The sequence below is a fragment of the Prionailurus viverrinus genome, chromosome B4 (assembly GCF_022837055.1).
Source record: "Prionailurus viverrinus isolate Anna chromosome B4, UM_Priviv_1.0, whole genome shotgun sequence".
NCBI lineage: Eukaryota > Metazoa > Chordata > Mammalia > Carnivora > Felidae > Prionailurus > Prionailurus viverrinus.
This window is the reverse complement of record NC_062567.1, coordinates 51634725-51662050: the sequence shown is the minus strand read 5'-3', so window position 1 is coordinate 51662050 and position 27326 is coordinate 51634725. Positions and strand designations below refer to the sequence as shown.

The 27326-nt window shown below is 43.6% G+C and overlaps 2 protein-coding genes across 3 annotated transcripts in view; both read left to right on the top strand.

The window, feature by feature from the left end:
* LOC125169830 (cationic amino acid transporter 3-like) overlaps positions 1 to 27326 on the top strand; it is a 373522-nt gene that overhangs the window by 158689 nt on the left and 187507 nt on the right. The gene's annotated exons all lie outside the window — the stretch shown is intronic.
* LOC125169841 (cationic amino acid transporter 3-like) overlaps positions 1 to 27326 on the top strand; it is a 155317-nt gene that overhangs the window by 22248 nt on the left and 105743 nt on the right. The window contains exon 1 of one of the 2 annotated variants that reach the window (XM_047865630.1): positions 21359 to 21414. The exons of the other annotated variant lie outside the window; for it this stretch is intronic. The gene's annotated coding sequence lies outside the window, so the exon portion shown is untranslated. Of the gene's footprint in view, positions 1 to 21358; positions 21415 to 27326 lie in introns of those variants that run through there. 2 annotated transcript variants of the gene reach the window in all.

Here is a 27326-nt window from a genome sequence, read left to right as displayed (position 1 = left end):
GTCTTACCCAGTTATGTGACCGCTTTGGCTTAGGTGGGAGGTGAGGTGGGTGTTTGAAGACAGGTTTTTGTTGCATGAACAGATGAATTATCTGTGCAGGTTCCCATTTCATGGTTGGGCCTGAGTCCTAGAGACTCTAGAGGCAGGAAGGGAATATAGAAGAGTTCCAGTGTGGGCCATGAACTGGAAATTGATTTCCTATGGGATTCTATGCTTTGTCTGGACACTTTAGGTCTCTAGAATCTAGAGAACTAGGCACTGGATCCTTAGAAGAAGGAATAGAGTGGGATGTATGTGTGCACAGTGCGTTTGATGAGTATATGAGAGTATGTAAGTTTGCATGTGTTTAGCTGTAAATGTATGAGCTTGTGAGTATGTGTCTTTGTGTTGCATACATGTGAGAATGTTTGTGACGTATGGGTGTGTATACATGTGTATTCTGAAGGTATGTATCTGTGTATATGTATAATGTGTGAGCATATGTGTGTCTATCTGCATGTGTGCAGGTGTGCATGAGTGTGAGTGTCTGTGTGTGTGTATGCATGTATGTGTGTGTGCTGTCCCAGGGGATCTTGAAGATTCATAGCTGAAGATGTCTTTGATGTGGTTTGTGCAAGTTTCCAGCAGGTTTCAGGCTGTGGTATGGGGTTAAGGAGGTGGGAAGCCTGAAGAGAAAGGCTGGCTGTGCTTGGAGTGTGAGAGGTTGGGTAGCCTGAGCAGTCGGTGCCTCTGTCCTGGAAGGCACAGGGGGATGGCATCAGGGTCCCAGGTCTGAGGCTGGGTAGAGACCGTGTCCTGAAGCCTTCACACAGGGCTTGCATTGGAAGTGCTCAGAGGCCCTGCTCTGACCAGGGGGGGCCTTAAAGAGGTGGGGCCAGGATGTGAGGTTGGCCAGACTGTGGAGGGTTCAGGCCTACTGTCTTCATACCCCCACCCTCAGGATTTGGGAATGATGTAACCAGGCTGCTATTCCTAACTCTAGGCTCCACCCGTTCTGCCTGAGGGGCTTCGAGTCCACAGAAGTCTCTGTGTGCCACCTCCTGAGGCTGGGATGACCAGAATCACAGTGAAGACTTCTGTCTCTGTCAATACTACCCAGACAGGTCCAAACCATGTCCTTGTATCTTAGAGGCCTTTGATAAAACCATATATGTATTCTTACTGAATTTCACACAAACTGAGGCTTTCATACCCCTTATGATGGGAAGTTCTTACTGAGTCTAACTCAAATCCTCTTGTTGTACTTCATGCCCTATAAGCCCAGACTGAGTTTGCTAAAATGGATCCCAGTGCCCCTCCCCCAAGCATGGAAGTAGTCATTCTGGATAGACAGACAAGTGGGTCAAAGTGTAGGGATATTGAGAAGATGTGGGGTGAAACTGGTGGCCTTCCTGGGAAGGAGGGCCATGATCAATAGGGCAGATTCAGAGAAGGGAATTTAGAGACCACCACTTTTCCCTGTTTCCCCTGTCACCCCATATAGTACCAGGGGAAACTGGAAACAGGCTGTGGTAGGAGGGACCAAGATTAAAATGGGAAAAGTGCTGGAGGACCTGCGTGGCTCAGTTGGTTAAGCACCCGACTCTTGGTTTCGGCTCAGCTGTTGATCTCATGGCTCATGGGTTTGAGCCCCACATTGGTCTCTGTGCTGTCAGTTTGGAGTCTGATTGGATTCTTTCTCTCTCTCCCTCTCTGTCTGGCCCTCCCCTAATTGTACTCCCCCTCTCAAAATAAATAAGTAAACTTAAAAAAAATGGGAAAAGTACTTCCTTGTTCGCAGCTTTGAGGAGCCTCTGGAAACACAGGACAAAGATCAAATGATGGATGAAGAGAAGTTCCTCTTACAGCTCAGGAAGTAGAAGGAGAGGGGCAGGGACAGTGGGACTCTGAGGGGCAGAGGAGTATATGTGCTGATGGTGAGGGTGTGCACAACATGGTGTTTGTGGTATACATGTCTGTGCTCCATGGTTAACAGTCCTGTGTGCACCAGCCATGTAGGTAAACATATCACATGAGGAAGGGTGCAGCTTTGACCTAGGTTTTTTATTTTATTTTATTTTTGTTTGTTTGTTTGTTTGTTTATTTTGAGAGAGACAGAGAGACAGAGAGAGAGAGAGAGAATGAGAGAGTCCACAAACAGCGGAGGAGCAGAGAGAGACGGAGAGAGAGAGGATCCCAAGCAGGCTCCATGCTGTCAGCAGAGCCCCATGTGAGGCTCGAACCCATGAACCACAACATCACAAACCGCTATATCATGACCTGAGCCGAAATCAAGAGTCAGACACCTAACCGACTGAGCCACCCAGGTGCCCCTTGATGTGAGGGTTTTCTTGTTGTTGTTGTATTTTTTTAATTTTATTTTTTATTTTTTAAAATTTACATCCAAATTAGTTAGCATATAGTGCAACAATGATTTCAGGAGTAGAATCCTTAGTGCCCCTTACTCATTTAGCCCATCCCTCCTGCCACAACCCCTCCAGTAACCCTGTTTGTTCTCCATATTTGTGAGTCTCTTCTGTTTTGTCCCCCTTCTTGTTTTTATATTATTGTTTCCCTCTCTTTATATTCATTTGTTTTGTCTCTTAAAGTCCTCATATGAGTGAAGGCATATGATTTTTGTCTTCCTCTGACTAAGTTCACTTATCATAATACCCTCCAGTTCCACCCACGTAGTTGCAAATGGCAAGATTTCATTCTTTTTGATTGCTGAGTAATACTCCATTGTATACAAATACCACCTATTCTTTATCCATTCATCCATCGATGGACATTTGGGTTCTTTCCATACTTTGGCTATTGTTGATGGTGCTGCTATAAACATGGGAGTGCATGTGTCCCTTCGAAACAGCACACCTGTATCCCGTGGATAAATGCCTAGTATTGCAATTGCTGGGTAGTAGTTCTATTTTTCCTTTTTTAAGGAAACTCCATACTGTTTTCCAGAGTGGCTGCAGCAGCTTGCATTCCCACCAACAATGCAAAAGAGATCCTCTTTCTCCACATCCTTGCCAACATCTGTTGTTGCCTGAGTGGTTAATATTAGCCATTCTGACAGGTGTCAGGTGGTATCTCATTGTGGTTTTGATTTGTATTTCCCTGATGATGAGTGATGTTGAGCATTTTCTCATGTGTTGGTTGGCCATCTGGATGTCTTCCTTGGAGACGGGTCTATTCATATCTTTGCCCATTTCTTCACTGGATTATTTGTTTTTTGGGTGTTGGGTTTGATAAGTTCTTTATAGACTTTGGATACTAACCCTTTATCTGATATGCCATTTGCAAATACCTTCTCCCATTCTGTCGGTTGCCTTTTTGTTTTGCCAATTGTTTCCTTCGCTATGCAGAAGCTTTTTATTTTGATGAGGTCCCAGTAGGTTTTTGCTTTTGTATACCTTTCCTCTGGAGACGTGTTGAGTAAAAAGTTGCTGTGGCCAAGGTCAAAGAGGTTTTTGTCTTCTTTCTCCTCAAGGATTTTGATGGCTTCCTGTCTTACATTGAGGTCTCTCATCCATTTTGAGTTTATTTTTGTGTGTATGGCGTAAGAAAGTGGTCCAAGTTCATTCTTCTGCATGTCGCTGTCCAGTTTTCCCAGCACCACTTGCTGAAGAGACTGTCTTTATTCCATTGGATATTCTTTCCTGCTTTGTCAAAGATTAGTTGGCCATGCTTTTGTAAGTCTGTTTCTGGGTTCTCTATTCTGTTCCCTTGATCTGAGTGTCTGTTCTTGTGCCAGTACCATACTGTCTTGATGATTACTGCTTTGTAGAATAGCTTGAAGTCTGGGATTGTGATGTCTCCTGCTTTGCTTTTCTTTTTCAAGATCGCTTTGGCTACTTCGGGTCTTTTCTGGTTCCATACAAATTTTAGGATTATTTGTTCTAGCTCTGTGAAGAATGCTGGTGTTACTTTGATAGGGATTACATTGAATATGTAGATTGCTTTGGGTAGTATTGACATTTTAACAATATTTGTTCTTCCTATCCAGGAGCATGGAATCTTTTTCCATTTATTTTGTATCTTCTTCCATTTCTTTCATAAGCTTTCTATAGTTTTCAGTGTATAGATTTTTCACCTCTTTGGTTAGATTGATTTCTAGATATTTTATGGGTTTTGGTGAAACTGTAAATGGGATCGATTCCTTGATTTCTCTTTCTGTCACTTCATTGTTGGTGTATAGGAATGCAACAGATTTCTGTGCATTGATTTTATATCCTGCAACTTTGCTGAATTCATGAATCAATTCTAGCAGTTTTCTGGTGGCACCTTTTGGCTTTCCCATATAGATTATCATGTCATCTGTGAAGAGTAAAAGTTTGACCTCCTCCTGGGTGATTTGGATGCCTTTTACTTCTTTGTGTTGTCTGATTGCAGAGGCTAAGACTTCCAATACTATGTTGAATAACAGTGGTGAGAGTAGACATCCCTGTCTTGTTCCAGAACTTAGGGGGAAAGCTCTCAGTTTTTCCCCTTTGAGCATGATATTAGCGTTGGGTTGTTCACATATGGCTTTTATGAACTCAAGGTATGCTCCTTCTATCCCTACTTTCTTGAGGGTTTTTATCAAGAAAGGATGCTGTATTTTGTCAAATGCTTTCTCTGCATTTTTTGAGAGGATCATATGGTTCTTGTCCTTTCTTTTATTGATGTGATGAATCATGTTAATTGTTTTGCGGATATTGAACCAACCCTGCATCCCAGGTATATATCCCACTTGGTCATGGTGAATAATTTTTTTAATGTATTGTTGGATCCGGTTGGCTAATATCTTGTTGAGGATTTTTGCATCCATGTTCATCAGGGAAATTGGTCTGTAGTTCTCCTTTTTAGTGTGGTCTCTGTGTGGTTTTGGAATCAAGGTCATGCTGGCTTCATAGAATGAGTTTGGAAGTTTTCCTTCTATTTCTAATTTTTGGAACCATTTTAAGATTATAGGTGTTAACTCTTCCTTAAATGTTTGGTAGAATTGCCCTGGAAAGCCATCTGGCCCTGAACTCTAGATTTTTTGGGAGATTTTTGATTACTAATCCAATTTCTTTACTGGTTATGGGTCTCTTCAAATTTTCGATTTATTTCTGTTTCAGTTTTGGTAGTGTATATGTTTCTAGGAATTTGTCCATTTATTCCAGATTACCCGTTTTACTGGCATATAATTGCTCATAATACTCTCTTATTATTACTTTTATTTCTGCTGTGTTGGTTGTTATCTCTCTTCTTTCATTCTTGATTTTAATTATTTGAGTCCTTTCCTTTCCCCTTTTGATCAAACTGGCCTAGTTGTTTTTCAATTTTGTTAATTCTCTCAAAGAACCAGCTTCTGGTTTCATTGATCTGTTCTACTGTTTTTTTGGTTTCTATAGCATTGATTTCTGCTCTATTCTTTATTATTTCCTGTCTTCTGCTGGTTTTGGGTATTTTTTGCTGTTCTCTGTCCAGCTCTTTAACATGTAAGGTAGTTTGTGTATCTGATATCTTTCTTCCTTCTTTAGGAAGGCCTGGATTGCTATATAATTTCCTCTTATGACCACCTTTGCTGTGTCCCAGAGGTTTTGGGTTGTGGTGTTATCATTTTCATCGAATTTCATATACTTTTTAATTTCCTCTTTAACTGCTTGTTTAGCCCATTCATTCTTTAGTAAGATGTTCTTAGTCTCCAAGTATTTGTTACCTTTCCAAATTTTTTCTTGTGGTTGGTTTCAAGTTTCATAGTATTATGGTCTGAAAATATGCATGGTATGATATTGATCTTTTTGTACTTACTTAGGGCTGATTTGTGTCCCAGTATATGGTCTATCCTGGAGAACGTTCCATGTGCACTGGAGAAGATTGTATATCCTGCTGCTTTAGGATGAAATGTTCTGAAGATATCTGGTCCAGTGTGTCATTTAAAGATATTGTTTCCTTGTTGATTTTTTTTTAATATGAAATTTATTGTCACATTGGTTTCCATACAACACCCAGTGTTCATCCCAACAGGTGCCCTCCTCAATACCCACCCCCCACCCCCCATCAACCCCCAGTTTGTTCTGTTTTTAAGAGTCTCTCCTTGTTGAGTTTCTGATTAGATGGTCTGTCTATTGCTGTGAGTGGGGTGTTGAAGTCTCCTATTATTATGGTATTACTATCAATGAGTTTCTTTATGTTTGTGATTAATTGATTTACATATTTTGGTGTTACCACATTTGGTGCATAAATGTTTACAATTATTATGTCTTCTTGGTGGATCGACCCCTTGATTATAATATAATGCCCTTCTGCATCTCTTGATACAGTCTTTATTTTAAAGTCTAGATTGTCTGATATAAGTATGGCTACTCCGGCTTTCTTTTGTTGGCCATTAGCGTGATAGATGGTTCTCCATCCCCTTATTTTCAATCTGAAGGTGTCTTTAGGCCTAAAATGGGTCTCTTGTAAACTGCATATAGATGGATCTTGCTTTCTTAGCCATTCTGTTACCCTATGTGTTTTGATTGAAGCATTGAATCCATTGAAATTTAGATTGAGTACTGAAAGATATGAATTTATTGCCATAATGATGCTTGTAGCGTTGGAGTATCTGGTGGTGTTCTCTGGTCCTCTGGTCCTTTCTAATCTTTGTTAGAAAGATACACATATATACATACATATATATACATATATATATATACACACACACACACACACACACATATATACATATATACATACACACATGTATATGTATATACATGTATGTATGTATGTGCTTATATATGTGTGTATATATGTATATGTGTGTATATACATGTATATATGTGTGTATATATATATGTGTATATATGTATATACGTTACATGTGTACACACACACACACACACACACACACATATATGTCTTTCAACTTTTCTCCCCTCAGAGAGTCCCTCTTAAAATTTCCTGCGGAGGCTGGTTTAGTGGTCACAAACTCCTTTAATTTATGTTTGTGTGGGAAACTTTTTATCTCTCCTTCTATTTTGAATGACAGCCTTGCTGGCTAAGCAATTCTTGGCTGCATATTTTTCTTATTCAGCACACTAAATATATCCTGCCACTCCTTTCTGGCCTGCCAAGTTTCTATGGATAGGTCTGCTGCAAACCTGATCTGTCTTCCCCTGTATTTTTGGGACTTTTTGTCTCTTGCTGCTTTCCTGATTCTCTCCTTGCCTGAGTATTTTTTGAATTTGACTATGATAGGTCTTGTTGATGGTCGGGTTTCTTGAGTCTAATGGGGGTCCTCTGTGTTTCCTGGATTTCGATGTCTGTGTCTTTCCCCAGGTTAGGAAAGTTTTCTGCTATGATTTGCTCACATAACCCTTCTACCCCTATTTCTCTCTCTTCCTCTTCTGGGACCCCTATGATTCTGATGTTCCCTTTTAGTGAGTCACAGATTTCTCTCATTCTTAAATTGTGCTCTTTTGCCTTAATTTTCCTCTTTTTTTCTGCTTCATTATTCTCTATATATTTGTCCTCTATATCGCTGATTCTCTCTTCTGACTCATCCATCCTTGCCGCCGCTGCATCCATCCGTGATTGCAGCTCAGTTAGAGCATTTTTAATTTCATTCTGACTATTTTTTACTTCTTTTATCTCTGCAGAAAGGGATTGTAATCTACTTCCAACTCCAGCTAGTATTCTTATCGTGATTCTAAATTCTGGTTCTGACATCTTACTTGTGTCTGTGTTGGTTAAATCCCTGACTGTCATTTCTTCATTTTCTTTCTTTTGGGGTGAATTCCGTCATTTTGTCATTTTGAGGGGAGAAAAGGAATTAATGTAGAACAATTTATATTAAAAATTAAAATTAATAAAAATATTAAAATTAAAAATTAAAATCTCACACACACAGAAAATCGAATAGATGATGTTAGATCCTAGGTGTGTTATGGTTTGTGTATTGAAAGTGGTTTGACAGATTAGAGGGAAAAGAAAGGGGGGGGGCAGAAAAAAAAGGAAATCATTTGAAAATTTGAAAAAATGAATAAACTGAAGTAGACTAAAATGAGATGATGGGGGTAAAGTAGAATTTGAAAAAAATATACACAAAATTAAAGAATATTGTAGAAAAATATTAAAGAATAATATTTTTAATAAAAATTAAAAATAAATATGAATTTTTGTTTTTCTGTATTTAAGAAAAAAGAAATGAAAAAGAGAAAAATATATAAAAAAAAGAAAAAAGAAAAACGAGAAAATCATTTGAAAATTTGAAAAAGTGAATACACTGTAGTAGACTAAAATAGAATGATGGAAGTAAAATAGAATTTGAAAAAATTTACATAAATGCAAAAAATATAGTAAAAAATTAAGTAAAATATTTTAATATAAATTGAAAGTAAAAATGAAGTTTTTCTCATTCTGCATTCAAGAAAAAGAGAAAAAAAAGAAAAAATAAAAAAGGAAATTGAAAAGTTGAAAAGGTGATACATTGAAGGAGAATAAAATAAAATGATGCAAGTAAAATAGAATTTGAAAAAAATTGCACAAAAGTAAAAAAATATAGCAATAAAAATTAAAGAAAAATGTTTTTATTAAAAATAGAAAATAAATATGAATTTTTTCTCTTTCTGTATTCAAGAAAAAGTGTGAAAGAGGAAAAGAAGAAAGAATGAAAGAAAACTGAATAGATGAACCTGCTAACAGATTGAAGTAGGATTGAAATTTCATTTCCCCTAGAAGTCAGTCTATGTAGTGCTTTATAATCCATAAGCTAAGCTGGCAGTGAGACTTGCGTTCTTTAACAGCAAAGTTGGCCCAGCTGGGCGTGGCTCAGTGTAACAGCTCTGCTCTCCACTAGATGGTGCTGCTAGCCTACCGGGGTGGATTGTTGCAGTGCTTGTAGGTGCGTGTGCGCATGCGTGGGAGTGGGGGGTGGGGAATGGTGCCACCCAGCTTTCCAGTCTGTTCTCCTAGATCAGCAATCATGCATCCGTTCTGTCTTCAGCTTTCATCCACTCCCCACTTTTTCACTCTCCGTGACCAGGGCCCAGGCAGTACCTCTCTCCCCAGTTTTGTCTCAGATGAGGCTGTATTCCCCCCTGGCCCCTTACTTCTGAAGTACTGTGGCTTTGACTCGTTCCGCCCCTCTGTGGGAGGGTCTCACCAAGCAATGGCCCAATGAGCAATGGCCGAATGTCGGCTGCACCCAGAAACGCTTGCTGGACTCTGCTGCTGCTGCTGCTGGTGCCCCGAGACTGTGGCCAGGTGCCAGCCCACTCAAGAAAAGTTTGCGAGATAGTGTAGCAGCAGCATTTCAGGGATTATGGGAAATCACAACACACGTCTGGCACCAGGTTTCACCCTTAAGACCTTGTTCCAGCACCAGCGAATGTGGCTGCCTTCTGGGGTCTGCTGGGACCAGGTGGCTTCAACAGTCTCTACCAAACGTCCTTCCAACAGTGGAACCGCTTTTCCCCATGTGGCCCGAGAACCTCCCGGACTCCACTCTATTCCTGGGGATTCGCCTTTCCCACCAGAGCACCACCAGGTATCGAGCTGTGGAGTTGCAGACTTTGCACTCCCCTTGTTTACAGTCTTAATGGAATTTAAACCCTCTCCTTTCTCCCTTTTTAGTTTAGTCCCTGTGTCTGTTTCCAATTTTCCACTTTCTCTCCAGCTGCTTTTGGGGAGGGGTGCTTTTCCCGTATTCTCCCCCCACCCAGTCTCCATCCTCTCTCCGCCTGCAAAAGCCATTACCTACCGTCAGTGGCTTCTTGCTCCCCAAATTCACCTCTCTGCGCCACGTACCTGCTGAATTCTGTGGTTCAGATTGTGCAGATTGTTGTGTTAATCCTCCACTCAGTTTTCTAGGTGTGTAGGATGGTTTAGTGTTGGTCTGGCTGTATTTCATGGACACGAGACACACAGAAAATTTCCATGCTGTTCTGCCATCTTGGGTCCTCCCTTGATGTGAGTTTTTTAAACCAAGTGCTGTGAGCTGGCTTCCCCCTGGTGTCTATGAAGTGTGCTTTTTTTAGGAGTAGCAGCACCAATTGGAAGACCCCTGGACTAGGAATCAAGAAAATGTAGTTCCAATTCTGGCTCTAGTTATCAGCTGGGACCTTGTGAAGCAACACTTGTGTGAGCTGGGATGTCACCTGCTGTACAACCATAAAGGGAAAGCCATTCTGTTTGCCATCAGCCCAAATACTGGGGACCAGTAAAATGAAGGGGACTGGAGTGGGTGATGGCGTTTTAGGAGCCAAAGGTAATAAAGCATGCCAGTGGTAAGTGCTGCAGGACGGTTTTCTGAATTAGAAAATCATGTGAATTTGCTGGTACCAAGGATTACCCAGCTTGGGCAGCCCTGCCCTATCTCAGGCCCCAGGCCCCAGGGCTGGCTCTGCTTGGAGAGCTATCCTATGCTGCCCTCTTGTGGCCATCAAGCCCTTCGCAGGTCCTGCTGAGAAGGTTCCCCTCAAGTGCTCAAGGCCCTGTTCCTTGCCACCTGATGGAAATTACATATGAATCAGGAGAAGTGATCTATAGTCCTCCAAGAGTGCCTTTCCCCCTCATGTTCCCTGGTTTCTGGAGGCATTCACAACCTCTTAAAGGCTGGGGAAGTCTTCCTGAGATTTCACCCTCCTTACTATTGCCTGATTTTTAACTTTGGCTTTTGGGGATATGTGGTAGAGACAAGGAGCTGAGATCAACATATTGAGGAGAGAGCAATTTCTCTTCCTCCCTGGGTTCCATCTATAACCTTAGCTACCCAGGGTCATTGGGAGTTTTCAAAGAAAGACAACATGGTCTAGTGACATTTCTGGAGAAAATGGGTCTGGAGCAGACCAGGAATTATGTGTCTAGGCCTCTGAGAATTTGCACCTGAGCCCAGTCCCTCAGTCTCAGCAGGGAGATGGATTGGCAGGAGCCAGGAGACAAGAGACAGGGATGCTGGAGGGAGATGACGTATTTGACAGATGCTGACGTGACTCCTTATCTGCTAGCTCTGGAGTCCCCTCCCACAAACCACGCTGCCCTTGACCCTCCCCTTCTAGTGCTTAGTGCTCATTAGTGACTGCCTGTCTTTGGGGAGACATCCAGGGAGCAAAGTTGCATTGGGTGGGTAAGGGGGTGAGGAGGAGGGAGGGACATAAGGTAAGTGATGGAGAAAGAGGGGTTGGAATGACTGGTATTGTCGCTGGGATCCCATGATCACTGGGGTGCTTGGAAGGCTTGGCAGGGGAAACTGTCCTGGGGACAGATACTGACTTGCTGGGGGTGAGTGAGTGGGGGTGGGGGTGGGAAGGAATACTGAAAGGGATTGAGTTCCATTGACTTAGGCACTTATTTTGGGAAATCTGGTAAAATATGATCCAAGGACTTTATTGAGTATTCTTACGTACAAGGAAGAGTTACAGGTGTCATAGGGGATTTTAGAGGGACAAACATTTTCTTTTCCTCTTCCCTTATTTGAAGACCATCCACATCTCCTTCCTGGACTCGTTGCCCCACATGTGCCTGTCTGAGGGGTGCAAGGAGCAGCTGGGCAGTTCTCACCTGGGATGCAGAGGCAAAGCTCTCAGTCTTTCTGTTCTACACACACCCTCCCCCCCTGGGCAAAGCATCTGCAATGGGCCTCCTGCCTCTCCTCATTCCTCCTCTCACAGAATGTTCCAGACTCATAGATACCTGACCTACGGGGGCCTTAAGTGCCCTCCCAGAATTTTCAGTGGCTTATAGTGGATAAACTGGGGAGGGTGAAGGCCAACTGGCAGGGAGGTGAGGCGAATCTCAAGTCCTGGAGAATATTTGATGAGGAGCAGAGGTCTGTAGTCAGAGCCTGTGCTGCATCCTAATTTTCCAGCCTTTCATCTTTCACATGAAGGGCTGCATGCACAGTCCCCTCTGCTCCCTCTGAATAGCTCACCCTAGGAGCTTCAGGGCAGCACTGGGAGGCAGAGAAGAGGGCAGACAGACACAGGGACAGGGAGAGGGACAGCAAGGCCCAATAAATTCAAAGCAGGACTGAAAGAGTGGGACCAAGAAGGCAGAGACAGTCTGGGCACCCTGGAAAGTCCAAGAGACCAAGACACAGAGTCAAGAGAGGTAGACAGTCCAAAGTGGAATAGAGAGATAGGGAGATAAACTCAGAGACAGGAGAGAGGGAAGAGAGGAACATCCAGGGAGAAGATTGAAAGATCCAAGACAGACACAGAGAGACACCCAGAGGCCAGAGATAGTGGAAATACACATGGTCACAGATACATGAGTAGGCCCAGGCTCAGGAGGTGGGAAAGCCATGAACCCAGATCCAAAGACAGATCCATGGACATGGGGCCAGGGCTGACGCGATAGAGAAGTGCACAGAGAGGGAGGGAGAGGGAGACAGAGAAGGGAAAGGAGGTGGGGGCCAGAGGGGGAGGCAGTGAGAAAGGGAAGGTAGAGGTTGAAGAGAGTGAGATACAGACTCTGAGTCAAGGTCTCTGCTGCTGCTGGTGTGTGTGTGTGTGTGTGTGTGTGTGTGTGTGTGTGTGTGTGTGACAGGAACACAACAATTTAGAGATCCATACAATATGACCTAGTCCTGTGGTGCTGAAGGAGACCCCACACACTCCCTCTGCAAGATTGCTCTGAGCAGTGGAGGTGGAGGGGGGAGAACAGAAACAAGATGTGAGTTAGAGAAAGACTGAGATGGAGAAGAATTGGCAGAGCCCTGACTGAGATCAGAGGCAGAGAAACTGAGAGTGGAACAGGGAGTAGAGAAGTGGGCAGAAGACAGAGGGAGACAGATCAGGCGAAGGAATGTGATGGAGGCTGGTGTATAGAGACACCAGAAAGGGAGGGAGCCTCTCACTGCATGAGGGAGAGAGGGGGAGGGAGAGAGAGGCTGTTGAGAAGCAGATGAGGGGAAAGGGGGAGAAAGCAGGGCGTCTGTCTTCCCAGAGAGGCTGGGTTTGGATGAAACAACCCTGTGGGAGGTGGGGAGGTGGGCAGTGAGTGCTTTTTAGGGTGACCTTCTCTCTCTCATGTTTTAAGTACAGTGAACCTATTACACACAAGCATCTTCTTCATGGGAGCACTTACAACTACTGCTGCAGGTGCCTGGTCACCAGGTATCCCCTGCGGCGACTGGCTTCACAGCCTGCAGCACAGCCCTGAGCATCCTCACCAGAGACACATGTTTGTCCTTGGGATGGATGTGATTTTTCAGAATTGCCAAGTTTTCTCCGAGGCTGGAGAATAAGGTGAGGACCCAGCTGGGAAGCCATATTTCTAGTTAAAAACCAGGTGAATGTAGGAAGACAGAGTGGAGGATATGCCCTCCCCCAAAATGGCTCTGAAAGGTCATTGTGAAGGAGACGCTTGCAGCATGTGACAGAGGGAGACATTCCTGGTGGCTGCTGGAGCCCAGATTAATGTTCCTGTCCATTTGTGAAATGCTTCCGGGAACATTCCCAGCCTGGTACTGGAGGGTGAGAACTGCATTTGCCTGAAATACTGCGTCTAGTGGTCCTGCCCTTTAGGAGCTTACAGGTCCCTCCCTGCCAACTGATATGCAAAGTTACCTAATGACAGTCAGCACAGACCAACAAATGCAAAGGACAAAGATAAATTCAGAATCAAGGCCAGTTAGTTCATCAGGGAAGGCTGCCTGGAGGAGGGGACTCTAGAGTGGGGTATAGAAAGAGAAACCTAACAGGACATTGGACAGAGGGGGAAAAGAGGAAGAGAACTTCTCTTTGTTGATTCTGAAGCAGGATGAGCAAACCATAAAGCAAGTAGAAGATTGTATTGGTGGTCTGGAATAAATTGGATTGGGAACCAGCATGAAAGGGAGTGGAGAGACGCAGATCTTATGGCTAGGCTAGAGGTTCTGAATTTGCTGGGAGAAGTGTTGGGGCGCTCTGGAGGGTGCCCTAAGATGTGTATTGGCACAATGGCATGGAGGAGTACCCAAGTTTGTATGTCTTCTGTGTGTGTGTGTGTGTATGTATGTGTGTGTGTGTGTGTGTGTGTGTGTGTTGGGGATGGGGGCAAGATATATATCAGGTCACTTTCTGCCAAGTGGCTTTGTGTCCCAGGTGCCTGTCTTTCCATCTGTGTGGGTGTTTGGTATGTCAGTATGTCTGAGCGCCTTTGTTCATTTGTGTGTCTCCTTACGGTAACACGTGAATGGTATGTCAGGTGCATCTTGTGTATTTTATTTGGCTGCACGCAGTGGAGGGAAGCATGTGTGCATGGGGGTATGTTGTGTATGTGTTTGTGTGTGTGCATGTGTCTGCAGGAGATGGGGGAGACCTGGCTGCCCAAGCATCACCTTCTGTCTCTTTCCTTCCACTGGCTCCATCCATCCCTGCTGAGGTCCTGACAAGGCAAACAACAAAATGGGAAACAGCTATGTCCAGAGAGGCCAGAAAATTGTACACCAGGTACAGAGTCCCCCTGGGGGGAGAGGGGGCTCAAGAAGACCCAGGTGGCCAACAGTCAGACAAAGAGTCCTGCAGGCACAGGCTGCTCCTTGGAGCAGGTGCACTCACATGCACACACACTCTCAGGTACCCACAAGCCTGCCAGGCACAAAAGGACATACACACACATTCATGATGTCCCTCTCCGCACCCTCCACCAAGCACTGTGGCTCTGCCTTTCATCACCTCCAAAAGCCTCCCAGGGTTTGGGGATATGGGGCTGGGGATGCTCACTGGGATTTAGGAGCCAATTGCTCCTTTCTTGGAAGGGTGTGTGTGTGTGTGTGTGTGTGTGTGTGTGTGTGTGTGTACGCACACCCACCCTCACCTTCAAGCCTTCCCACATCCTCACCTTCCCCAGTGCTCTTTGAGGCTGACTCCTGCTCCCCCTCTCTGAGCACTGTCTCTAACCCTGTGTCTCAGTCCCACATCCATCCCACAGGGTCTCTGCTCCCCGCTCTTGCTTTTCATCCTTTTGCGTGGGCTTTATCTTTGTCACCCATGCCTCTACTGTAACTCTCTACCTGGTGCCCTAGACTCTATAGCAGAGTTCCTTCTGTGACCACCCTTCTGCTCTGTCTACACCTGCCCTGGCCTCCCCCCACAGGTCCTCTGTCCACACTACTGCATTCTGCCCATGGTTGCCACTACCTACAATTCTGGTCAGAGGCTTGGGTGTGTCTCTGCCCAGGTTCTTCTTTAGATTGCCCTTTTTCATGTTGGTTTCAGGTGTGATCTCTGGGCTTTGCCCCACTCCTTCCATGGGGGCTCTTCTGCCCCCTCCAGAGTTCCATTTTGGTCTGTTTCCTCCTCCCCCTTCCTGTTGTGCAGCTGCCTGCATTGCCTTCTGACTCCCAGTCTCTGCCAGGACTCCCCTGGTTGGTGGGGGGCTGTGGTAAAGCAGGAGGTCCTGGGCTGAGCTGGAATCCCAGCCCTGTTCCTCCCATGGAGCCTCTTCACCTGGACTCACTCACCTGTAAAAGGTGGGAAGTAATTGCAGGGGCAACAGGAAATAATTCCTGGGACTGTAGGGGGAATTAGCGCTGTGGTCAGGATGCAACATACTTGGCACATAGTAGGCACTCAATAAACATTAGCTTTTGTTATTTGTCCTTCCTCAGTCTGCTCCCCTGTCACCTTAGCCTGGAGTCAAAAAGATATTAAGAAGAGAGAAAAGAAAAATTAATAGACAGTATACACCAAATCCAACTAAATATCAGGAATTTCGTATGGTTCAGCCTAACAAGTGTTCTAAGTTCTGAACACAGGAAATGTCCATGAGTGTGGACAAGAAGGGAGGGTGGGTACTGGACTGAACCCAGAACACAGGAAGCCATGTGAATTGTGGACTGGACCAAGCAAAGTCAATCCCAGGGAGGATGGAGGCTGCCCAAAGTCCAGCCTGCATTTACCTGTGTTGGTAGTGCTGGCCACCCTCTGTCCCTGCAGTCATGTGCTTTGTCTGCTGGGGCTGCAGGGGATCTGGGAGTACATCTCCCCCAATAGTCTTACCTCCAGACAGAACCTGGACTTCTGAAGCCTCAGACTCACATCTTCCTCTCCACTCCCTCATATCAGGTACACACACACACACACACACACACACACAGGGCCCCTGGTATTTCTTTTTTTTTTTTTTAATGAATTCTTTAAAGCCTATATTTATTTATTTTTTAACTTATTATTTTTTTTTAATTTACATCCCATTTAGTTAGCATATAGTGCAACAATGATTTCAGGAGTGGATGCCTTAATGCTCCTTAACCATTTAGCCCATCCCCCCTTCCACAACCTCTCCAGTAGCCCTCTGTTTATTCTCCATATCTAAGAGTCTCTTATGTTTTGTCCCCCTCCCTGTTTTTATATTCTTTTTGCTACCCTTCCCTTATGTTCATCTGTTCTGTGTCTTAAAGTCCTCACATGAGTGAAGTCATATGATATTTGTCTTTCTCTGACTAATTCTGCTTAGCATAATAACTTCAAGTTCTATCCACGTAGTTGCAAATGGCAATATTTCATTCTTTTTGATTGCTAAGTAATACTCCATTATATATATATATATATATATATACACACACACACACACACACACACACACACACACACACACACCACATATTCTTTAGCCATTTATCCATTGATGGACATTTGGGCTCTTTCCATACTTTGGCTATTGTCGATAGTGCTGCCATAAACATTGGGGTGCATGTGCCCCTTCAAAACAGCATACCTGGATCCCTTGGTAAATACCTAGTTATGAAATTGCTGGGTCATAAGGTAGTTCTATTTTTATTTTTTTTGAGGAACCTCCATACTGTTTTCCAGAGTGGCTGCACCAGCTTGCATTCCCACCAACAATGAAAAAGAGATCCTCTTTCTCTGTATCCTCGCCAACATCTGTTGTTGCCTGAGTTGTTAACATTAGCCATTCTGACAGGTGTGAGGTGGTATCTCATTGTGGTTTTGATTTGTCTTTCCCATTCATCTTCGATGATGAGTGATGTTGAGCATTTTTTTCATGTGTCGGCTGGCCATCTGGATGCCTTCTTTGAAGAAGTGTCTACTCATATCTTTTGCCCATTTCTTCACTGGATTATTTGTTTTTTGGGTGTTAAGTTTGGTAAGTTCTGTATAGATTTTGGATATTAACCCTTTATCTGATATGTCATTTGAAAATATCTTCTCCTATTCCATCAGTTGCCTTTTAGTTTTGCTGATTGTTTCCTTTGCTGTGCAGAAGCTTTTGATTTTTTTTTCAACGTTTATTTATTTTTGGGACAGAGAGAGACAGAGCATGAATGGGGGAGGGGCAGAGAGAGAGGGAGACACAGAATCGGAAACAGGCTCCAGGCTCTGAGCCATCAGCCCAGAGCCCGACGCGGGGCTCGAACTCACGGACCACGAGGTCGTGACCTGGCTGAAGTCGGACGCTTAACCGACTGCGCCACCCAGGCGCTCCAGAAGCTTTTGATTTTGATGAGGTCCCAATAGTTACTTTTTGCTTTTGTTTCTCCAGAGACATGTTGAGTAAGAAGTTTCTGTGGCCAAGGTCAAAGAAGTTTTTGCCTGCTTTCTCCTCGAGGGTTTGATGGCTTTCTGTCTTACGTTTAGGTCTTTCATCAATTTTGAGTTTATTTTTGTGTATGGTGTAAGAAAGTGGTCCAGGTCTATAGTTCTCCTTTTTAGTGGAGTCTTTGTATGGTTTTGGAATCAAGGTAATGCTGACTTCATAGAAAGAGTTTGGAAGTTTTTCTTCCATTTCTATTTTTTGGAACAGCTTCAGGAGAATAGGTATTAACTCTTCCTTAAATGTTTGGTAGAATTCCCCTGGAAAGCCATCTGTCCCTGGACTCTTGTTTTTTGGCAGGTTTTTGATTACTAATCGATTTCTTTACTGGTTATGGGTCTGCTCAAATTTTCTTTCTTCCTGTTTCAGTTTTGGTAGTGTATATGTTTCTAGGAAGTTGTCCATTTCTTCCAGATTCCCCATTTTACTGGCATATAATTGCTCATAATATTCTCTTATTATTGTTTGTATTTCTGCTGTGTTGGTAGTGAACTCTCCTCTTTCATTCTTGATTTTACTCATTTGTGTCCTTTCCTTTTACTTTTTGATCAAACTGGCTAGAGGTTTATCAATTTTGTTAACTCTTTCACAGAACCAGGTTCTGGTTTCATTGATCTGTTCTATTTGTTGTTGTTGTTGTTGTTGTTGTTGTTTATTTGTTTTGATAGCATTGATTTCTGCTCTACTCTTTATTATTTCCTGTCTTCTGCTGGTTTGGGGTATTATTTGCTGTTCTTTTTCCAGCTCCTTAACGTGTAAGGTTAGGTTGTGTATCTGAGACCTTTCTTCCTTGTTTTAGAAGGTCTGGATTGCTATATACTTCCCTCTTATGACCGCCCTTGCTGTGTCCCAGAGGTTTTGGAATGTGGTATTATCATTTTCATTGGATTCCATGTCCTTTTTCATTTCCTCTTTAACTTCTCGGTTAGCCCATTCATTCTTTAGTAGGATGTTTTTTAGTCTCCAAGTATTTTTTATCTTTTCAAATTTTTTCTTGTAGTTGATTTTGAGTTTCATAGCATTGTGGTCTGAAAATACACAGGGTATTATCTTGACTTTTTGTACTTTCTGAGGGCTGATTTATTTCCCAGTATGTGATCTATTCTGGAGAACATTCCATGTGCACTGGAGAAGAATATGTATTCCCCTGCTTTTGGATGAAATGTTCTGAATATTTCTGTTAAGTCCATTTGGTCCAGTGTGTCATTAAAAGCCACTGTTTCCTTGTTGATTTTCTGTTTAGCTGATCTGTCCATTGTTGTAATTGAGGTGTTGAAGTCCTCTACTTTTATAATATTACTGTCGGTAAGTTTCTTTATGTGTGTGATTAATTGATTTATATGTTTGGGTGCCATCACATTTGGAGCATAAATATTTACAATTGTTAGGTCTTCTTGGTGGATAGACCCTTTAATTATGATATAATGCCCTTCAACATCTCTTGATACAGTCTTTATTTTAAAGTCTGGATTGTCTGATATATGTATGGCCACTCCAGCTTTCTTTTGTTGACTATTAAGCATGATAGATGGTTCTCCATCCCCTTACTTTCAATCTGAAGGTGTCTTTAGGTCTGAAGTGGATCTCTTGTAAACAGCATATAGATGGATCTTATTTTCTTACCATTCTGTTTCCCTATGTCTTTTGATTGGAGCATTTAGTCCATTGACATTTACAGTGAGTACTGAAAAATATGAATTTATTGCCATTATGTTGCTTGTTGAGTTGGAATGTCTGGTTGTGTTCTCTGTTTTTTTTCTAGTCTTTGTTGCTTTTGGTATGTGTGTATGTATGTATGTATGTATTTTCATCTTTTCTCCCTCAGAGAGTCCCCCTTAAATTTTTTTGAAGGGATGGTTTAGTGGTCGCAAACTCCTTTAATTTTTGTTTGTGTGGGAAATTTTTATCTCTCCTTCTGTTTTTAATGACAGCCTTGCTGGATAAAGAATTCTTGGCTGCATATTTTTCTGATTCAGCACATTGAATATATCCTGCTACTCATTTCTGGCCTGCCATGTTTCTGTGGCTAGGTCTGTTGCAAATCTCATCTGTCTTCCTTTGTAGTTTAAAGATTTTTTTTCCCTTGCTGCTCTCATGATTCTTTCCTTGCCTGAGTATTTTGTGAATTTGACTATGATGTGCCTTGTTGATGGTTGGGTTTTGTTGGTCTAATTGGGGTCCTCTTTGCTTCCTGGATTTCAATATCTGTGTCTTTCCCCGGGTTATGAAAGTTTTCCATTATGATTTGCTCACATAACCCTTCTACCCCTATTTCTCTCTCTTCCTCTTCTGGGACCCCTATGATTCTGATGTTGTTCCTTTCTAATGAGTCACTGATTTCTCTAATTCTTAAATAATTCTCTTTTGCCTTAATCTCCCTATTTTCTCTGCTTCATTATTCTCCATAAATTTGTCCTGTATATTGCTGATTTGCTGCAGTGGCTCTTCCATCTTTGCCGCCATGACATCCATTCGAGATTGTAGCTCAGTTATAGCATTTTTTATTTCATCATGAATAGATTTACTTTTTTTTAATCTACACAAAAGGGGATTCTAATCTAGTTTTTACCTCAGCTAGTATTCTTATTATCACGATTCTAAATTCTGGTTCAGACATCTTGCTTGCATCTGTGTTGGTTAAGTCCTTGGCTGTTGTTTCTTCCTGCTCTTTCTTTTGGGGTAAATTCCTTTGTTTCATCATTTTGAAGGGAGAAAAGGAATCAATGAGGTAAAACCAATTAAAATTAAAAACTTAAAAACAACACACACACACACACACACACACACACACAAATCAAATAAATGATGGTAGATCCTAGATGTGTTTTGGTCTGGGCGTTGAAAGGAGCTTGATAGATTAGAGAAGAAAAGGGGGAAAAAAGGAAAATGAAAATTTGAAAAATAAATGAATACATTGAAGTAGAATAATATGGAATAATGGAAGTAAAATAGAATTTGAAAAATTGACAAAAACAGTAAAAATTAAGAAATATTTTTAATAAAAACTGAAAATAAAAATATTTTTTCTATTTCTGTATTCAAGAAAAAGAAAAGAAAAAAAAATGAAGAGAGGGACCACTGAACAGACTGAAATACGATTGTATTGCATCGTTTTCCCCTAGACGTCAAACTATGAAGCACTTTATAGTCCATAAATGAAGCAGATGGAGAGACTTATGGTGTTCCTGAAGTGTGAGGTTGACCCCATTGTGCAGGTCTTAGTGTAATTGGCTCCATTCTCCAAGAGATGGTGCTGCTTAGCTTATTGGGGTGGATTGTTGTGGTGCTTGTAGGTGAGCATGGCATGCACGAGAGGGGTGAAAATGGAGTCACCCAGCTACCCATTCTCTAGTATCAGAACTCTGTTCTCCCAATCAGCAATCGGACACCCATCTTTTGTCTCTGGCTTTTGTCCACTCCCCACTTTTACACTGTCCATGACCAAGCAGTCAGGCTCCCAGGCAGCATCTTCCTCCTGAGTTTTTTTTTCAGAAGCAGCTGTTTTTCCCGCCCCCTTACTTCTGAGGGACTGTGGCTTTGACCCGTCTGCCCCTCTGTAGGAGTGTCTCACAGAGCAATGGCCAAGTGCTGGCTGCACCTAGGAAATTTCACAAGCCCATGCTGCTGCCAATCCTGAGACTGTGGCTGGTGCCAGCCACTCCAGAAAAAGTTTACATGATCGTGTAACAGCAACATTTCAGGGATTATGGAAAATCACAAGACACATCTGTCACCAGGCTTCCCCCTTAATGTCCTTGTTCCAGCACCAGCTGATGTGGTTGTTCTCTGGGGTTTGCTGTCACCTTTGCCTGTGGGGTAGCTACCCAGCCTCTACCAAATGTCCTCCCAGCAGAGGAGCCACCACCTCTCCCTGTGTGACCCAAGGACCCCTCGGACCTCACTTTCTGCTCCTGGGGATACACCCTTCCTTCCAGAGCATACCAGGTAATGAGATGTGGTGTTTCAGACTCTGTGCTCCCCTGTTTATAGAGTCTTAATGGAATTTAAACCTCCTCTCTCCATTTTTAGTTCAATCCCTGCAGCTATTTCCACTTTTCCACTTTCTCTCCAGCTGCTTTGGGGGGGGTGCTTTTCCCATACTCTCCCCCATCTCCATCCTCTCTCCACAAAAAACAGCACTCTGCCCTCTGTGTTTTCTCTCTCCCCCAGTTCACCTCTCTGTATCACATACCTGCTGAGTTCTGTGGTTCAGGTTGTGCAGATTGTTGAGTTTATCATCAAATCAGTTTTCCAGATGTGCAGGATGGTTTATTATTGATCTGGCTGTGTTTCATGGGTGTGAGACACACACAAAAAACTTCCATGCAGTTGTGCCATCTTGGCTCCTTCAGGGGCCCTGGGATCTCTAAAGGAAAGCACTGCCCCACTAAAGATGGATTCCCTCCAGCTGCCTGCTTTCCTGACACTAAACCTCACAGTACAGTTTAGGTTCAAATGATGTCCCTTGGGTTTCTTTCTTAGTTCCCCACAGTCCCCACAGGGGCTGTGGACCACCCTGGAGGCTGTGAAGTGGGTAGAGGGCTGGGCTCCTCCCCACCCCTCTGGCCCTCTCTGGTCTGACAGCTTCATCCTCTTCTATGTGGCCTTCATTCTGTTGCTCTATGCCCTGTCCTCTACACTTGGCTCTTGGGTTCCTAGGGCCTGAAGTCACCCTTTCCTCCATCTTCTTGACCTATTTCTAAGTCTCTTATGCAACCCCCATCCCTACCAGTGGTGTCTTTAGCCCCCACACTAATGAACCCTCTCCCCTCACACACACTGATCTCAGAGGCTCCCTAACTGTCTTCTCCCTGTTATGGGGAGATAAATTGCCTATATTTTGTAGATATACCTATATTTTTAGGGGATGCAGGGTCCCAGGCTTGGTCCCTGTCTTGTGCATAAATTGTACAGATCATGAAAAAAAATACAGTGAGTCACACACTCTACCCTTTATGTGTGCTGCACACTGAGTTGAAACCCAGATGGAGGAGCAGGGCCCTGTCCTGTGGGAGGCCCTGGGCAGCTAGTAAGATGAGGCTGAGAGCCAAGACAGAGAGGCCCAGTGCTCTGGGCTGGGAAGCTAGGCTGATGTCTCTGACCTCTTAGACTGTGAGGATGGCTGAGTCTGGACTGCATGGGCTAGTGAGCCATGGTAGGGAGAGACAGTTGCCAGGGCCTAGACAGTGGGGACAGAGGCTCCTGGGGGTCAGGAGACAGAAAGAGGGAGAGGGAGACAGGACTGGGGATGGGGAGGGGTAATGGGAATACTGAAGTCTTTGAGACCTTTATCCTGGCTATCCCCTTACCCACCCCTTCCATGGACTGAATTCTGTGTTTTAAAGCTTAAAAGTCTTCAATAAATGACCTGGTTTAGTCTTTCATCTTCAGAGGGTAAAGCATGACTTCTCCATTTCCAAGATGAGGCCTCAACTTGGCCAAGCTCTCCTGGGCAGAACATGTTGAGAAGGGCCCCAGGAGGCAGGTCTTTTGCCCTCTGGGGAGTAACTTCTCCCTCACACAACAGGTCCCAATCCTGGGTGCTTCCCAGTGCAGAGCCTGCAGGAGAGGGTACCACAGTACAGTTATTTGATTCTTTGATCCTCCCTTACAAGTTCTGTGACTTGAGGCAAGTTATTTAACCTCTCTGTGCCTTAGTTTCCATATCTGTAAAATAGCAGCTCTGATACCTGCTTCTGTAGCCTGTTATTGAGGATAAAAATAAATTTATGCCAAAGACCTGTGTACATTTATATTTATAAATCTGAATTCATTAGGCATTTTAAACCATCATCATCTTCATCTTTGATGTCTTCTCAGTGTATTCTCTCCACACCTGCTGAACACAGCAGCCTCTTGTCTGCCTAGTATTTTGCACGCCCCCATCCTCAAAATCTGGCATTTCCTTTCCTCTGATTTTGCTTTGTGTTCTCAATCTCTATTTCTATCCTCCTTTCCATAGGTACCTCAGTACTGGTATAATATGACATTATCAATCCATATGCATTTTTCTCTGCCAGGATTTCTTGTCTTGTGAGCCTTTCTTCTCACATCCCAGAATAAAGGGTCTTGTGTTCTCTTTCCTTGGGATGCTTTGCTTCCCTCTGTGCTGAGTCACAGTGTGAGTCCAAAGAATAGACACTACAGGGAGCAGAAAGATTGTGATAAAACAGGAGAGGGAGGCCTTGGGGGTATATAACAGCAATCTAGGCTGCATGTGTGGTTCCTACCTATAGGCTGTGTGATCCTTCTTCAGAGTGTTTTCCATGACTGGGGGAGGGAAACAATCATCTCCCTCCAGGAACTAAGGGTTAGAAGGGAATTAATTTCCTAATGTTTAGGGAGACTATATTTTGTTCCCTGATTGGGATACATCATCTTGAGGTAAATACCACAGAAAAAGGAATACCAGTCAAGAGACGGTTTCCCTTATACTGGATACTGTGTGTGTGTGTGTGTGTGTGTGTGTGTGTGTGCACATGTGTTTCTCTGGTTCTAGTATTTTCCAACCCTAGGTCTAAGGAAATACTTTCCAAATTGTCTTGTAAATTTCTTTGCTGAAATTAAGACCATCTCTCTAGTGGAGGAAGTTTTTAAAGTCCAGTTTCTGGTTCAATGTGTTCTATAGAAGATGTGTGTCCATGGGTGAGGTGGGAGGTAAAGGGTAGAACTTGGAGAAGAAATATAGTTACCCAGTTCCGGGCTTTAATTAAATGGAAACCCTGGGTAATTTGAACTTTATTAAACTTATAAGTGTCCATGTGGTGGAATGGACCTGGTAGATTTTGCTCCCTGGTCTTTTCTCTGCAGGATTCTCCAGAAGTTTCCCTCTCAACCCTCCCTCCTGCTGCTAAAAAGCCTTCTTGGACTCTAGTTATAATCAGATATCTGGTACCTGGGACCTTCAAATATGGCTGTCAGGGATGGTGACTGGGAGAACAACTCCCCTTTAGATTGCTTGAGTTACTGTTGTTAGGGTCTCCCCTGGCCCTGAGAGGAGATGGAGGAGCCAGTCTTTGCAGAGCCCCAAGAAAGCCTTGGGAAAAAGGCAGAGTCCAGCCTGCCATGCTAAGTCTTGCATCTTCACACAGTTGGATGGTTGTTCATCACTTGTCTCTTATAACCTAGATTCAGTATGTACATTGGCCTCAAAGTCTCTATTATCTGCCTGAGTTTCTTCTTTTGTGGATTTCATGTGTATGTTTGTGGGAGCCCTTTAGTTCAGAGCTGCTTGAAGACATTGATCATGACTGCTCAGAAGTGTCTACATTGTTGACTCCACATTAATGGACGGTCTCGAATATCTTATTTTGCTTATACTGTGCATGGTGCTTATTTAGTTCTCAATACAGACATTGTCCCAGTCCTTAACCTCTCCTCACTTTTCTCCATGGGATCCATGACTAGTCTGTCCCCAACACTTACTCCAGAGCTTGTCAGCATGACTTGCATGCCTGCCTCTGTTTCTCCTTCTCATTGGCTCAAACTCCCCATTTCTACGGTTGTGCCAGGCTGCACTTATTCTGAGAAATTTAGGGCTGAGCTTCAGGCCTCTTTTGATTGCAATATATATATATATATATATATATATATATATATATATATATATATATATATATATATAGTGGAGAGGGTAAGGGAGGCAGTTTTCACATCCATGTAGGGGCCTCTGGGATCCCCAGGTTGGCATTGGGAGGGAACATGGGGCAGTGATGGCAGCGGCTTCACCCTCTCAGCTTCTTTCTGGGCACACCCACCACCCAGCAGCACCTGAGAGGGGACTGGGCTCAGCAGGGATCAGGTGCAGTGGAAGAGGATCATAAAGCAAATATACATCCCTTCCCTGGCCTGGCTCCCTCCTCCTGCTCCATACTTGCCTCCTTCTCTCCCTTTGTCATTTTCCTTCCTCCCTCCTTCTTGCAGCCCTGTCTTCTTCCTTCCTACTTTGCCTCCTTTACCTTCACCTCTGTCAGGCAAATCTGTCTGTCTGTGGGCCTTTCTCTTTGACTCCATATAGTTTGTGCTGAGATTTTCCAAGACTGAGTCTGCCCTTAGCTTTCCTTCTGGCTGTTTCCCTCCCTGCTTCCCTCTATCAGTCTCTGAAGGTGTCTCTTCCATCACATCTTTGTGAGTTTCACCCTGTGTGCCTTTTAGTTTCTCCACCCACATCTCCTCCTATCTGTCTCCTTTTGCTGTCTCTCCATCCATGTTTTCTCTCTTGCCCTCTAATCCATCTCTCTTCCTTGCTTCTCTTATCTCTGTGTCTTTCATCCTCTTCCCCTGTCTCTGACTCACACCCCTGTCTCTTCTCCTCTTCCCTCCTCTAACCCCTCAGAGTTCAGACACTTCATGTGAAATCACCTGGATGGGCTCTAACTTCCAGGTTCCCCATTCTGTCCCCCCTCCTCCCCAGCAGGAGACACTTATGGCACCAACTCTGCATCCTCTGCATTCCCTCAGCCCTGGACAAGTTGTCTTACTTCTCTGGTGATTGTCTAGGGCCCTGGTATTTCCCCTAGCCTCTACTGAGGAGGCAGTGTGTAGCATAGGGAGAAAGTTGAAAGGATTGTGTTTGTGACCAGATGCAAGGACAAAGAGACCCTCTTCTTATACCCTTCTTTCCCTCAAAGCAGATGCACATCTGGGAAAAATCCCAGTTTGGGGCAGGGTAAGACAGCCTAATATTGTAACAGACACAAATCAAATACCCGGGTGCCCCTCCCCTACTGTTCTGTCATAACAGCCATCCTTCCAAATCCTGCCTGTCTCCTTTGCCTCTAGGAATCTTGGCTCTGTAGTCTGGCTGGGCCACTCATCCACCACATAGTATAGCACCTGGAACAAAGCAGATGCTCAATTAGCACCCTTGGGCTTGCCTACTGGAGATGTGTTAGGGCAGGGCCAATGTGATTTGTAGTTTTTTTCTCAGTTGGAGACTCATAATGAGATCTGGAACAATTTTTTCTGATTCAGTTTTAATGATCTGTCTTAGTATATTTAATGTAGACTTTAGGGACCTGAAGTTACTCTTTTTGCCCCTCCTTCCACTTCCACCCAATTCTTTAAGGAACCTAATTTAGGGTTTAAAGACATCTCAACACTGTCAAGTAGAAGAATCATTGCCCCTTTTCCTTGACATCCATGCCTTCTTGGTACCATCACTTTTGCATTCATCCTTTGTTTTCTAAGTAGGCCCCATCTTCTCCATCTCTGACAAACATGCCTCTATTTGAAGGTTACCATCCTGGAAAGGAGGTGGCACCTTTCTTCGGTCACTGTTTCAGGGTTTTGGAAGCACTATGTTATGATTGTCTAGAGCAAGAAGCTCTGTAGCCTGGAACTGTATATTTTTCTTTACTTTCTCCAGCACAATACTCAATGTATATTCAGTTAAAATGTGCTATGAATGACGAATGAGTGACTCAGGAAGTCCTTCATGATGAAGCATAATCCAAGTCCTTTTAGTTTTATTCTTGGAGTTTTGAGACATGTGGGTGAGGGTGCTGGGATGGATGGTGCTGGTAGAGGAACATAGTGAGAGATTGTTGGAGAGGTGGCTGGGGAATGTGCCTCTATCATTGTTTATAGGGGTGCTCTTTAGCTGCTCCTGGAACTGGCCTCCAAATCCCACAGGCTGGGCTCCACTTGGCTCCTCACACTCTTCTCCTGCCAATTAGGACCTTCTCTATACCTAGAACCCTGGGAAAATTATTTACTTCTAAATTCACATCTTGCTGCAAATAAAGTCTCCAGCAAAGTCCAATTTGAGCCCTCAGTCCACCTCCTCACCCAGACAGAGTCCCACTAGTCTTCCATTGCCCAGCTCCAGCTTTCCTCCAGGATTCCATCTAAGGTAC